At 28.5% G+C, this 13,398-nt stretch overlaps 1 pseudogene; it reads left to right on the top strand.

Annotated features, from left to right (window-relative positions):
- The first annotated feature begins 11,199 nt into the window (after positions 1-11,199).
- LOC149517324 (uncharacterized) lies at positions 11,200-12,832 on the top strand (annotated as a pseudogene).
- Positions 12,833-13,398: the final 566 nt, after the last annotated feature.

The following is a 13,398-nucleotide window of genomic DNA, read 5'->3' as shown; positions in this document are numbered from 1 at the left end:
ATGATCAGTCAATCTCCCTAGCTTAAAATCAGTGAGTGAAAATTCTTGACTGTTAAGCAAACCAAAATTAGTATCTTTTAATCATAAACAGGGAAGTTCTTCACTCACCATTCCTCATAATTTTCACCTAGCATCTTGCCAGTTGTTCATTTAGAGGTATTTCTGGGATGGCTCAATCAATAAACACCTACCCACCTGAAGTTTCAAAGTTCAGTGTCAAGAAAAATAAAAAACATCAAGCCAAAGATCCACAAACAGGCAGATTTTATCATGTAAAAATAGTATTAAACTGAAGAATATGACTTTATAGTATCAACTGGGTGCATTAAAGATGTGGAGAGTGCATACGAAAGACCCCTTGCCAATGCAGATTTAAGAACACTTCCAGCAGGTATTTCCACAAGTGGTGCAATAGTATTGACGGTTGCAGCGTCAAACCAAATATTTCTGTATGTAAAACAGAAGGAACTTACTGTCTACAATTGGTCACCAGAATATTTGTGCAAAATGAGTGCATGCGGAAAATAAAATATATATGTTCACAAAATGAAAAAGGGAGTTGAGCGTAAGTACTATTAGTATTCAGCTACTGTAATAATCTTTATGGCCTGGCACCAAATTGGCAGTTTGGAGGCAATTCTTATCAGACAAATCGATACAAAATGAAGTTTGGTTCCAATGGAACTTACAATGAATACATGTTATAATCACTGACTTGGATTACACAAATTTCGCAATTGGTTGCAATATTTGAATAAAAATCTTTTTCAAAATGTAGTTTACTGTAAAAATGTTCAGACTTTAAAATATATGCTAATGAACAAAATAGAGTATATCTATAACTATAAAAATCATACATACCAGGAATATGCCTAAATACTCTTTGATAATCTAAAGAGCAGAAAACATTGAAGAAGACAAAAGTCTAAACTTGAAAAAATCTGCAAACGAATACATCCTGCAATAAGAAAATAAAATAAAATAAGAAAATTTTATTCATTCAATTGAAATCCATGTATATACCTATAAAATAATCACACAAAAAAAATAAAATTGAGCAACACATGCTAATCATCAGGTCGCTTGCCGGCATCTAACTTTTTGATTGTTGCAGCCTGCCCATTTTTAAGAACTCCATAATAGACTCTACCATATGAATCTTCTCCAATCAAAGAATTTGTACCAAAGTTATCTGTGATTTCCTTCAATTCATCTGTTGGAATTGTAGGGACTCCAATAGACTGAACCTTCACAATCTTAGCACTCTTTGACGTCATACCTTTGCTTTTAGTTGCTCTATTTGCTCCTTGAATAAATAATCCTGGAACATATTGGACGTAACAAAATTCATTGCATTCGTTTAGGTTTAGTATGATTGATATTATTTTTACATTTTTTTTTGTAAAATACGAATAAAAAAGTAAAAAAATATATGAATATAAATCAAAAGATAAATAACAAATGCATAAATCAAATGAAGCTGTACATTCTTATATTTTGTTGCTAAGACATGACATGAAAAAGGGCAATTCAATTTGCTGCTCACAAACCTTTTTGCCTTGATGTTTCTGAAGCTTCATTCTAGCTGGCTTTCAACCTTTTGAAGTTCCTTGACAGAGCACGAACCTAGACCTTGACCCAAGAGCTTCCTGAGACACCAAAATATCAAAGTTCAAACAGACCTCATACTTGAGAGAATGTGCCAAGTAAAACACATGTCTGGAAGAAGCATTAAACTGTATCTAATACTTTTGAGAAGCTTCAAAAAGCTCAATTTTCCTGACCATTTTTGCTGCTTCAAGCTCCAGTTGCTGCAGCATAAGCAAATCAGAATGTATATATGTGCCATTGAAGAACGCAATGAAGTTCATAGAGCAACAAAAATTATGCTAGATCAATATTCAATTCCCAAGAAACGCAGTTGTCATGTTATCATAGCTTTGAAGCTAAATTATAAAAAAGATGACATCTAACAGTAACCTCTCCATTTATTCTTAAACTAAAATTTTTTTGTTAAAAAAAACAGAATATTTTTTTTATATATTTAAACCTTAGCTTGAGTGCATGCGTCCGGTAGTAGCATCAGATTTCAAACCAGAAATCAATGGCTTTGTGTAAGTTGTTCTTGTTATTATTGTTGTTGGTCCAATTCCATGAGCACCAAGCTTGCTATGAAGAGGAGAGGAGGAGTCTATTGAAAATCAAGGCATACTTCCAATCAAATGGGTATGCAGACTATTTTGTTCTACGTTCATGGGGTGAAGATGATCCAGACTGTTGCCGCTGGGAGAGTGTCAAGTGCGCCAACACCACGGGTCATGTCATCGAACTTTCTCTCTGCAATGTGGGCGAAAGTGTTTATGGAGACAACTTACCATCTATGCTTAACCTATCTATATTCCAACCATTTAAGGAGTTAAGGATTCTCAAATTAAGTGGGAATGGGATTAATCTGATTCAGAAGGAAGGTGCGCTGCTAAATGCTTTATAACATTTATCCTCCTGAATGAATATATGTACCTTAATTAATAAATTGCTATAATTTCAAGTATTTTTGAAATTTATTTGACTAATTAATTTGATAATTGTAATTATACATATATATGATTACAGGTTCAAATGGTTTGTTGAGACTACAAAAGCTGGAGACTTTGGATCTTTCTGGCAACTACTTTTCAAATAACTCTTTGCGGTCTTTAAGTGCGCTCACATCTCTTAAAAATTTGATTCTAAGTGACACTCACATGCAAGGATCCTTTCCTTTTCAAGGTACTTCTAGTATTTGCTATTAACATCATTTAAGTATTAGGTAGTATTATTTAGTTTTGATCTTTAGTGTAGTTAAATTAAAATTTTGTTAATAATTTATAACAGAGTTACTAAATAATATTAAATAATAATTTTTTATATGTATTAAAAAAAACAGTTATATTTGAATAATCAACAAAATTTAACATATATGATATATTAAAAGTATTTTTAAGCCATATATTTAGTATATTTCTAGCATATATTAACTTTTTTCATACAAACACCTACACACCCACATATACTACATGCATGTTTAATGGATAAAACTTACAAGAAGTTTTATAAGTAGAGTTTGAGAAATTTTTTATTAGAAATAAGTAAATAAAAACTTTAATAAAAAATCTGAACCAATAAATTAATAAAGTTTAATGTAAATATCAATAATATATAAAAAATTATTAAAAATATTATTTACAATTTAAATTTGATTAATATTTATTTAACGGTAAAAATTTTATCAATATATTTACTAAAAAAATTTATTTAATAAATATATCAAGATTTATTAATTTTTTTTAAAATTTACATGTTTGATTTATATGATTATATCTTTCAATCTACTAGTTTTGATTTTTAATTTTAATTTTTATTTACTCATTTTTAATAATAAACTTTATGAACTTTACTTATGAAACTTCATGTAAGTTTTTTCCATGTTTAATTATTTATTTTAAAGTGTTAGTCAAATACTTATGAAAAGAAAGTATAGTCAAATATTTAATATAATTTTCTAATTTTCTAATAATAGTTTTTTTATATTTTTATTTTAGTATTAATTAAAAAAAAGTTCGGAGCAATATGGCAAGTGGAATACCCACATATCAAAAGTCCGAAAAATAATTAAAAAAAAAAAGATAATGTAAGCAACAAGCTTGTAATAAACTCCAATGTTTTTAAAAGCATTATTTTATTTTTATTTTTTTAAATAAAAAATTTATCAAATGCATTTATTTTTTGTTATTGTTACTGAAAGGAGAAGAAAGTCCGGTTTGGAATTTAATTCAAATGTTGTTTTAAATGTTATTCTTGTTGGTTATTGACTATCATTTTTGTGCAGAATTATCTGTTTTGAAAAACTTGAAGTCATTGGATTTGACATTCAACAACTTAGAAGGCCCCCCAAATATATACACACGTCTGACATGTAACCAATGAAAATGGATAAAAATTTTGGAATTTCAAATATGATTTGGAGATTTTTCGACATGTCTTTTATAAATATTTTGTTCCTTGAGAGTAATTAAATATTGTTACAAATTGTATGATCAAAAAATTTTGACACGTAAATGTATATCTATGCACATTGCTAAAAGACTCTGCAATGTTTCTTTTGATACATGATATTATGCAAAGTTGCTTAAATGCATAGTGATAGTTAATTTTTTGAAAAAATAAAGTCATTTTCATTATAAATTTTTTCCATCTTATAAAAAGTGATTAGTGTCATAAATTATTTTTAAATTATAATGAAATATTGAATATAATAATTAAATTATGAATTTATTAATTAATATAATACTTAAAAAATTATTTGTCTGTCATGTTCATAATTTGAGATTAATTATTTTAAAGATGAATATTATATTAATTAATAAATTTATAATTTAGATATTTCATTAAAAAATTTTTAAAATTTAAATATTAAATTAAACATTTTATAATAATTTAAGAACCAATCGTTACATTAATCCTGTAAAAAAAATAATTAAAAAAATAATATTTTGCAAAAATATCATTTGGTTTATTTAAAAAAAATAAATCGGAAAAGCAAGCAAGTAGGTCTAAGAAACCATGAGGTCCCTACTCTAATTTCTCTTACCTCCTTGAACCTTTTGTTTCTTCCTTCTTTTTCACCTGTTCTCTCTCCTGGGTATTTATAGACTTGGTACGGTGACTCCCAATGCAATGAGGAGTCACTCGTGCCCCATCAGTGAGGGCCAAATCGCCACTCATACTATTCATTTTCATTAATTTGGCTTTTGTTGGAGTTATGGCACGATACGAGTGACTGCTCACCTCACCAGGATTAGTCGTCTACCTGAATTTGTAAAAGAAAAGCAAAAAATCTCTAAAACGCAAATTAAGACACATGTCATGCTCTTAAGAATTAACTGGTAGCGGCTAGGTAGGGATACTCTATTGTGCCTGCATTGTTCTATGTACCTTTCTTTCATAGATTATTATAGATTGTGAAGTTTTCAAGGTTTTGTTGTAGTTTTAGGCGTTCGAATACCATTATTTATTTTTGTTTGGTGATAGATTTGAAGTCTTCAACAAAACTGGAGATATTAGATTTAAGTTCGAATAATTTGGTTGGGAATATTCCTTCGATGGTAAGGGAACTGGCTTCGCTCAAGGCATTATCTTTGGCATGGAATGACTTTAATGGCTCTTTACCAATTCCAGGTAATTCTTTCAGTTTGGTCCAAAAAGAATAAACAAGGCTTAAATATATATACTAAAAGGCATGTACCAAATATATATAGCGATTAAATTGTAAGTTTTCTTTTCAGAAACAACAAATTTTAATTAGCATTGAATTATATATAATGTTTTCATGTAAATAATCCTCTACATTTCTTCCTTTGCAGGTATTTGTGAACTAAATAAACTTCAAGAGTTGCATCTTTTCGGTAATAGTTTTCAAGGAATCATTCCCTCATGCCTAAACAATATGACTTCTCTTCGTTACATTGATCTTAGTGGCAATCATTTTGAAGGCTCATTCAAATTTAGCTTACTTATGAATCACTCCAAGCTTGAGGTAATCGTGCTTACTTGTGATGGTGACAAATTGAAGACAGATGCCGAACATCTACATCAAAGCCTATCGTTTCAGTTAGAGACGTTAAAACTCTCTAACTGTAATCTGAAAAATATTCCTCAGTTTCTCCTTTACCAGTATCGATTAAAAGCAATTGATCTCTCTCACAATAAGTTGAGTGGTATGTTCCCTACCTGGTTAGCTGAAAACAAAACTAAGTTAGAACTTTTAAATCAAAGGGAGAACTCTTTTTCCGGTCAATTTTATCTCCCAGCAAATTCTATGAGAGATATTCAATGGGTTGACGTCTCTAGCAATCATTTCAGTGGGCAGCTTCAAGAGGATTTCGGAAAAATATTCTCAAATGCAATGTTTATTAATTTGTCCAATAATCATTTTGAAGGACATGTCCCATCCTCAATTTGTGTCAGAAGAAACTTGGAGGGATTGGATTTGTCCTTTAATAATTTCTCAGGAGAAGTACCTAAGGAGTTGCTTACCTGGTGCACAAACTTGGGACTCTTGTGGTTATCACCTAATAAATTTCAAGGTGAAGTATTTTCTTCCCATTTTAACTTGAGTCAGCTATCATATCTTGAGATGAGAGACAATCAGTTCACAGGTAGTCTATCTCTACCAAACAATGTTGAACTTTCGTCATTAGAAGTTTTTGATGTCACCAATAACCAAATGGAAGGTGAAATTCCTAGTTGGATTGGTAATTTGACGAGCTTAGGGATACTTGCTCTGAGCAATAATTTCTTGAAGGCCACTTTCCTTGTAAAGAGAAACCTTTATCTGTCGAATACTTGGACCTTTCTTACAACTCTCTCAAGGGACCCGTACCTTACTGCTTTAATCAGGATTCTTTAAAGCAACTTAATTTGGAAGGGAACCAATTTTGGGGATCAATACCAATTGCTCTTTTCAATTTCTCGGCTCTGATGGTGTTGAATCTTAGAGATAACAACTTGTCTGGTAGTATTCCCTGCAATATTAATGGAACACTCCCTAGCTTGAGAGTCCTTTCATTAGGGAAAAACTTTCTAAGCGGTTTAATTTCGAAGCTGTTTTGTCAATTGACAAATCTAAGCATTCTGGATCTTTCCAACAACTTTTCTCTGGGCCACTACCTCAATGTTTCTATAATATCTTCCTGGGGAAGATCAAGGTAAAGAGAGGTCCAAAAGTGCTTAGTATTTTCTATCATCGTCCACCGTATCTTATAAATGGAAAACTCTTAAGACATACGTTAGATGACCTTGACTCTTCATACACACCAGTGATACACTTTGAGTTTGATTTTGTCACTAAAAATAGGCTTTACTTTTACGAGGGTGGCTTTTTATATTTGATGTTGGGACTTGATTTGTCATGCAACAATCTAACAGGGAAAATCCCTTCAGCGTTGGGGAATCTATCCTCAATTCATGCATTGAACTTGTCTCACAATCGATTAGTAGGATTCATTCCAATTTCTCTCTCGAAGCTTGCTGAAATAGAAAGTTTGGACCTTTCCTACATTTATTTGAGTGGGGAAATCCCATCAGAGCTGACCAACCTCATGAGTTTGGAAGTCTTCAATGTGACACACAACAATTTATCTGGTGAAATTCCATCCACCAAACGATCTGCAACATTTGAAGAGAGTAGTTATGAAGAAAATCCATTGCTTTGTGGATGGCCTTTAAATAAAAGCTGCCCCACACCATACTCGCCAATTGTTACTTCAGATGAAACACAAGGGAAATGGTTTGAAGTTGATTCTATTGCGTTCTATGCAAGCTTTGGTGTGACATATCTCATGTTTTTGTTGGGTTTCGTGACTGTTCTCTTCATCAATCCTTTTTGGCGGAGAAAATGGTTCCATTTCATTGAGAATTTCCTCTATTCTAGCCATTATTTTGCTTACGATACTCTAGGCAAATTGTGGAATTAGCTATCTTTTGCATGCCCATCAATTGTGTTTGTAATTTCCATAAATGCTTGTCATTTGTCATGACTCTTGAGTCCTTGTTTATGCTTACAAATAATGGGTATTATTCCTAGTTTGTTTTATAAGTAAACAACCCCTTCCACAATCAAATTTAAATATTGTTCACTTGACTTTTAAGCATCACACGGTCAACAAAATTTGGCATATTTTCATTTAGCATTATTATATTATTGAAGGAAAAATTTTTTTTGCCCCATCCAATCAAGGGTAGAGTCACATTGGACAAAAATAATAATAATAAGTCATGTATTTTCTAGATAAAGTTTAAAGAATTTTCACTATTATAACTATTTTTTACGATTTTTTTCTTTCATTCTAATGTCAAAATATTATTTCCTGAATCGAAAAATGGTTTGTGCAAACTTTAATAATATTTTCATATGAGGGTAGGTATATAGATATTTCTGATTATACATTATATAATAAATTTCAATACTGAAGCATTTATGAAAAAAATAACAAGATGTTGGGGCCGTAATAGGTATTTTACTTATATTTTATCTTCTATGTCTATTTGCAACTTTTCCTGATTTACTTTAACAAAAGTACATAAAATTTCATTAGAAGTTAAATTGTTTAAAGATTATGTTGTTATTGGTAACAAATTTTTTTAATTGGTTTCTTATGGATTTGTAGTTTCTTATAACATTAAGATAGTATTTTGTGCTTTCAACACAATATTTATCTCAATGATTTAGTCATAAAATAGGTGGTTATTATTATTTTTTAATTTAATATATTTAAATTAAGCCCTAAGATGAAAATTTTAGCTCTTGCACTTAATTCATCCCGCCTCTTTATCATGCTCATCTCTCACTTTCTTATTAAACTAGATCTCTCTTATGAGAAAAAATTGTATTTTTTTCATTGAAACCATGATACTTAATCATATTATTGAAAAAAATTAATAACTTATTACATATTGCATGTGATAATGTGATAATTAAATAGTGGATATTTATTTTAATAAATTAATTATTTTATAATAAATAAATTTTTTAATAATATAATTGTATGATATGATTTAAATAAAATATATATATACTAATCTAACCTATTTGTTTTATATGAATTTTTTGACCAAAAGTCTTCCTTTTTTTGTCTAAACTAGTAATTTTATCGGGGGTTGTTTAAAAAGAAAAACCACATATCATCCACTCCTCTAATCTTAAAAAATCATTTCTTTTTGGGCTTTCATGATGTATTGCATCTCAGATCCAATTCTTATCTAAGCCAATGGAATATCTTTTATATGGTGAAAAAAAAAAAAACATATATTGGTCTCTTCCCCAATACCATCTCTACCTCTGCCTATTGAAAATCAACAATTGCTTTTTTTTTTTTGGTGGGTGGGGGGGGAGGGGTTTGGGTTCATAATATAATTGGATTTGAGTATTTTACCTATAATTATTATAGTGTAATTAATTAATTGCAATTTAAAATTATTTGATATCTATAAAAAATTTATGTCAAATCCGCACTTATAAATGATAAATCCTACATTTTTTTTTATTATGATTAGATAATTATAATATTGTAATAAAAAGAATTATTGATAATATGCTTCTCTTATTCCCTCTATCTTTTATAAAATAATTCATCTTTTCTATCATTCCTCGTATAACCAAACATCTTCACCTATTGAAAATTAAAAAAAAAAAAAAAAATTGGACTATCTTTCTTTGTGGCAATGGAATTTGATTTTCAATTATAAAAAACAAGGAAAATTTTATATGAAAATTTTTAAGTGAAATTTATAAATTTCTTATTGAAAATGATTTAATAAAACTAAAATCAAAATTGATAGATTGATAAAATTCAACGAAAAGATTCATACTATGTAAAAAATTATTTAAAATATAGTTTATAATTCAAAATTGTTGAGCATTTATTTAACAATAAAAATTTTATCAAATTTTTTTAATAAAAATATTTTTCTAAAAAAAGTATCAAATTTTTTTTTTTTTTAAATTTGTATATTTGATCTATGTAAAAAGATTTTTTAATTTATCAATTTTGATTTTTGATTTTACTTTTTATTGAATCATTTTTAATAAAAATCTTCATAAACTTTATTTAAAAAAAAGGTTAATGTTATGAATGGTTATTGAATTATAATGAAATATTTAATATGATATCTGCTCTTTAAAAATCTTTAATGTGGTACATAAATTATGAATTTATTAATTAATATGATACTCACACCTAATGTGGTTTGTTCCAAATGATGATACATGGTATAAGTAACCCTCCAAATACCATATTAGTTAATAAAATAATAATTCAAGTACTATATTGAAGATTTTTAAAAGTTAAATATCATATTAAATGTTTCATTATAGTTCATGATATAATGGATCTGATTATTTCACTTACAATTATTGTAATATAATTAATCAATTACAATTTGAAATTGTATAGTACCCATAAAAAAATTTATGTGGAGTTCACACTTACAAATGATAGACCCTAAATAATTTTTTATTATTATTAAACAATTGAAATATTATAATAAAAAGAATTATAGGTGATATGCTCCCCTCGTTCTCTCCTCCTTCTATAAAATAATTTCTCTTCTATCATTCCTTGTATAATCAAACTCCTTTACTTATTGAAAATTAAAAAAATATTCTTTTTTGAGCTTTCTTACTTTATGGCAATGGCATTTGATTTTCAACTATAAAAAACAAGAAAATTTTTATTTGAAAATTTTTAAGAAAAATTTGTAAAGGTTTTTCTTATTAAAAATGATTCAATAAAAACTAAATTCAAAACCGATAGATTGATAAAATTCAATTAAAAATTATTAAAATTATATTTTATAATTCAAATTTGTTGAGTATTAATTCAACAGTAAAAATTATGTCAAATTATTTTACTAAAAATATTTATCTAAAAAATATATCAAATTTTATTTTTTTTTTTCAAAATTTGTATTCTTGATCTATGTAACAAGACTTTTCAATTTACTGATTTTAATTTTTATTGAATCATTTTTAATAAAAAACTTCATAAACTTTATTTAGAAAAAGGTTAATGCTATGAATGGTTCTTAAACTATGGTGAAATATTCAATATGATATCTGAATTTTAAAAATCTCTAATGTGGTACATTAATTATGAATTTGTTAACTAATGTAGTACTCACACTTAATGTGGCTAGCTCTAAATGATAACATATGACACACAAACAACCCTCAAAGTATAATAGTAGTTAACAAATTCATAGTTCAAGTACTATGTTGAAGATTTTTAAAATTTAAGTATCACTTTAAATATTTTGCTATAGTTCAAAGATCATTTATAATATTAATAAAAATCGTATATAGGCTTGGCAAACGCATGGCCCCTAAACTTTGGGCTAGATTCTATATTGATTCCTAAACTTTAAAAAGTTCTAATCGAGTTCTTAATTGCCTAAATGTTTGTCAATGTAGTCATTCTGTCTGCTGAACCATTTAAATTGATAGTAAATCCTACATGGCATAATAGATAATCTTTCAAACTTATATTACGTAAAATTTTTTTATTGTTCAAATAGATTATGTAGAATTTTTTTATGGTTTTTAAACAAATTATAAAACAAAAAAGGCAAAAGACTAAGGAAAAATAAACTTTGACCACCCATCATCCATCTGCCATTAAAGCCCTCATCGATCTTGAAACAGAGTCTGATTTAATTCTCTCTAAAAACCTCATCTCTTTACTCTTTTCCAATACCTTGTTGACTTCAAAACCCTTGCTGAAACCTTCAAAAGAAATCATAGTTACAGCTTCAGTAGCTTCTTAACTCATCAAGTCTCATCTCACTTCATCTCCTATGTCACTGGTTTAATTAAGTATGAGATTCAAGCCTAGATTGACCATGAGAGCATTAAGAGCTTGATAAAGGGTTTGAAAGAGCCATGGAAGAATGGGGACAAGTTGGTTTGGTTACTGCTCAATTAGAAAATTGAGTCTCACAAGGGTTTAATCATGAGTGTAATAACGTATAGATCCATGGATCTACCACTAGATGTGGATTAGAAGGAGTCACCAGCAATCTTTTTTGTTTAGGTGTGATTAACCACCTAATTGAATCTATCCTATTTAAAGGAGAATCTCAAGATTGACTTAGTTATCTTTAAATAGTATATTATAATCTACGAAACCAAAGTTTAGATTCGGGAGTGCGGTTACATATAGGGAAGGTTATAACACCCTTATAGCGCCTATTCAAATAATTTGGTTGGGATTATTCCTTCGATGGTAAGGGAACTGGCTTCGCTCAGGGCATTATCTTTGGCATGGAATGGCTTTAATGGCTTTTTACCAATTTCAGGCAATACTTTCAGTTTGGTACAAAAAGAATAAAAAAGGCTTAAATATTTGAGCATGATCCTAGGTCTCGATTTGATTTTAGCAGTTATAGCGATTTGATTTTTTGGTCTGACCAATTTTAGATTCGGATTTCCTTGCGAAATGAGCAGATTCGACCAAACAGGAAAGAAGAAAAGCAATAATAATAATAATAATAATAATAATAATAATATTATTATTATTATTATTATTATAGTATAAGCTTAATAATAACACTATAATATGTATATAATAATAATAATACTAATGTATAATAATAGTAATAATAATAATAATAATAATATACAATATAATGTATTATACTATAATATATAATAACATTATAAAAATAGTAACATTCCATACAATCGACCTCAATTCATCTTGGACACAAATGAATGTCTACAGCGAGTTATAGATTTAATCCTAAAATCGAAAGTCTTTTCGATTTTATAGTCAATCCTTGACTACCCAAATTGCACAATGCGGATCTGAAAAGACATAGCATTTTATATAGTTGCCCGTTGCCTGAAAGTTTTGTATGAGCTTATTAAGTTTACTAAATCTCACATTATGAAAGAAATTGTCAATAATGAAGAAATTCTTAAACTTTGTTGGAATCTAAGGATTTGGACATGAAAATTTTACCTTTTGATTTCATTCTTGAAATTGGTTACTTTGGACGCAAAGAAGCTGTAGAAGCACTGTTTAGAGAATGAGGAGAGTAGGGAAAAAACTTATAGCCTTTGATAAAGATTTGGACATGAAAATTTTGGCCTTTGATAAAGAACCTTGTGGAGTTGTAAAGGTTAGAGCTTGGTGGAGATTTGATTGAAATGGGAAAGTTTGGTGATAAAAATAAGGAGAATGGGGATAAAAAAAGATTGAGGAGAGAAAATAAATTTTGGTCTTCCTCCACATAATCTATTCAAATCTTTGAAAAATTTCACGTAATACAATTTTGAAAGATTATATGTCATGCCACGTAAGATTTACCATCATTTTAGATGATCCAACAGACGGAGGGACCATATCGACACACGTTTGAGCAATTGAAGACTAAATTAAAAATTTTTTAAATTTAGAGATCAATATATAAATTGACTCAAAGTTTAGGTACTACACGTGATAATAACTTGCAAAAATTAAAAAAAAAAAATTTATATTTAACGTGTCAACAAAAACTGTGATATTATAATTTTTATAAGTTTATATATATTCGATGTGAAATAAATATACACAAATACAATCGAGCTTGACCTAGTAATAAAAAAGAAGTCTTAGAATTATGAGATCCTAAGTTTAAGTCCCATTGTATGTGGGTTTGTTTCAACTTATTATTGGATTTATTTAATTATGTTTTAATTTGTTGATAGATTTATTTATATGATTGTGAATGTAATCTATATTTGTAATTAAAAAAAATCTACTAAATTACATGAGGTTAAATTTTGGTTTGCTCCCTATGTAGGCTTTACTCTTTAGGACG

Source organism: Durio zibethinus, chromosome 8 (assembly GCF_047325235.1).
Source record: "Durio zibethinus cultivar Kanyao isolate XHJ-2024 chromosome 8, ASM4732523v1, whole genome shotgun sequence".
Classification (NCBI taxonomy): Eukaryota; Viridiplantae; Streptophyta; class Magnoliopsida; order Malvales; family Malvaceae; genus Durio; species Durio zibethinus.
The sequence above is the reverse complement of the archived record's forward strand: the minus strand, read 5'-3'. Positions and strand labels throughout refer to the sequence as shown.